Source organism: Sceloporus undulatus, chromosome 4 (assembly GCF_019175285.1).
Source record: "Sceloporus undulatus isolate JIND9_A2432 ecotype Alabama chromosome 4, SceUnd_v1.1, whole genome shotgun sequence".
Lineage (NCBI taxonomy): Eukaryota > Metazoa > Chordata > Lepidosauria > Squamata > Phrynosomatidae > Sceloporus > Sceloporus undulatus.
The window spans coordinates 121,521,651-121,524,449 of NC_056525.1; positions in this window are offsets into that span (position 1 = coordinate 121,521,651).

Consider the following 2,799-nt stretch of genomic DNA (forward strand, 5'->3'; position numbering starts at 1 on the left):
TACTTTGTCTATCCTTTTCTTTAAAAACAAACCAACCCTGAAGCTATGGATTATTACCTTTTAAAGACAACTTGCACCCATATTGAATATGCTGTGCAGGTGCTAACTGCTGGTGAGCAACTTCAAAGCTGCTTCCTGCTGTCCCTTATCATTATCATTTGTTTTTAAAGCTAGAATTGTACTGGGCAAGGCTTCAAACACAGGAATGACCTGACCAGAGTAGGACAGCTGGAATACCTAAGGAGACTGAAATGTTCTGCCACTGGTTTTTGTGTATTCCCATTCCTAATGTCTGATTTATGTCCATTTATCCTCTGGCACAGGGACTGGCCTGTTTGCCCAATGTAGAGTGCTGATGGACACTGATGGCATAGTATGGCATAAATCACATTGGAGAATGAGCACGTGAAGGTTCCCCTAACATTGTGGGTGATGCCATTAGGTTTTGTGATGACATTTCCTGGATAAATGTGTGGGCAGAGTTGGCATCTTGCTTTGTGGCAAGGCGTAGTACCTGTGTCCCCATTTGTTTCATATGTCTTCCTGTGGGTACCTGTTTGAGGTTTGGAGGCTGTGTGTAGGCAAGTAAAGATTTGCGACCAAGGGCCCTTGAAAGAGTGGTATTATTGTCCAGAATGGGTTGTAGTTCATTGATGATGAGCCTGAGTGGTCCCAGTTGGGAGCTGTATGTGACCACTAGTGGTGCTCTGTCATTTTCTCTCTTCAAACTGTTCTGTAATAGATCAGTCCTGGGTACAAGTCTTGCCTTGTTTATTTGTTTGCTTTTTTACTTCATATGGTGGGTACTACAGTTAGAGGAACGCTTGTTGTAATTCCTTGAGTTTAGCATCCTTGTCTTGTGGGTCTGAGCAGATGCAATTATATAGGAGGGCTTGGCTGTAGACAATGGATCTAGTGGTGTGTTCAGGTTGGAAACTGGAGGCATGCAAGTACATGTAGAGGTCCGTGGGTTTGCAATATAGCGTGGTGCTTAGATGTCCATTTTGTAGCAGTACTGTGGTGTCCAGAAAGTGAACTTGTTCTGTAGAGAGTTCAGGCTGAGGCTGATGGTGGGGTGTAGTGGTTTGAGTATTGGACTATGATTCTGGAGATCAGGGCTTGATCCCCACTCACCCAAAGACACCCATTGGGTAACCTTGGACAAGTCACACTCTCTTACTCTCAAGAGGCAGGTAAACCCCCTTGCCATGAAAATCCCATGTATGTTTAAAAAATGCAGATAGACACTGATTTGGAGGGGCAGGATGCCCATAATGAACAAGATCACAGCAGCAGAAATTTAATCTTTGAATAGAAATATAATCTTTCCTGTCCTGCTGAATTGCTGAGAAAAATCCTTCTTCTAAAGCTGCTGTTTCCATTGGATGAATTTTTCGCTGGCATTTGGGGGGATGTAAACCTCCCCCTTGCCACAAAGACCAGCTTCAGAAGAAAGGCTACCTTGGGACTGCTGGGGTGTGTGTGGATAGGCTAAATTCCTCTTCTTCTGTCTGTGATGCTGATAGTTATTACTACCACCACACTGTAGCTGCTATTTGCTTTTCAAAAACTGGCATGTTAAATATAAAGCCCATACATAACCTCATGTTTCATCCACAGGATGAAAAATAGCTCTTCTTGTAGCAACCTGCCTAGTTCCTAATGGTACTTCTGGTTTCCCAAAGCAATTGTTTCAAAGAAAATGGCAGTTTTCCAGTATAACTGAAGTTGTAACTTAAGTCTTATTTGTTAAGGAGGAACAATACTAAACATGTGCATAAATCTATGCCATTATACAGCTTTTCTTTCCTGTTTACATAATTCATTACATAGGAAGACTTCCTGAAGGCATTTGAAATACAGTAGTTCACTCTATTTATTTTACACCTTGCACAGACTTCATTTAATATAAATGTGGGAAGAAAATATTAGGCAGAGATTAACTGTAGCCCTTCTGTTCTATACGCCACAGAATTTAGGACATGACAAACAAAAAGAAATACCTTTTTATTTTTGTTTTTCTGAACTTGTATAGTTTACTGGCTAAGGGATGAATTGGAAATGATGCTTAAAAGTGTAACAAATCACATCTGTTTTGTTGTTTTTAAATAGCAGACTGGGGCATGGCTTATCTTTACTGGAACCAGAGCTTATGTGAAGGTACTTTATCCCTTTCTTTCTCTACCATGGTCCAAATAAAAATAATCACTCCCCCAAGGAAAAATCCCTTTGGTACCAATGGGAACTTAAAGAATAGGGCTATTAGCAGTTGGTGAGGAGTCATCAGGATGTTGTAGGTTACCACCTCCTCTCACAACTGCTGTTTAGGCCTTATTGCACAACATTATTATAGTGCTATATTCCACTTTAACTACTGTGGCAGCATCCTATGGAATTCTGGGATTTGTAGTTTAGGGAGGCCCAGGAGCTCTTGCTGAGAATCCTCTATGCCTCTCCCGAAAGTGCAAATACCAGGATTCCATAGGATGTTGCTGTGGTAGTTAAAGTGGACTATAGTACTATAACAGTAATATTGTGATAAGGCTTTCATTGGTCTCAGTCCCTCCACTTCCATGAGCAACAATGTTTTCCTTGAAGGGCTGTTGGCTTACAAAAACAACGTGTCTGAAGTTCGCTGAACACTTACCACTGTTGACAGGACACAACCACCCTTTCTGTATATGCAGTTTTGGATCTCTTTTGAAGGATGCCCTCCAGGACCACTAACATGTGGTATGTGAGGCCGGATACCTTCCTTCTCCTCCCTAAATGCTCAGCATTCATTAAAAACAAACAAAT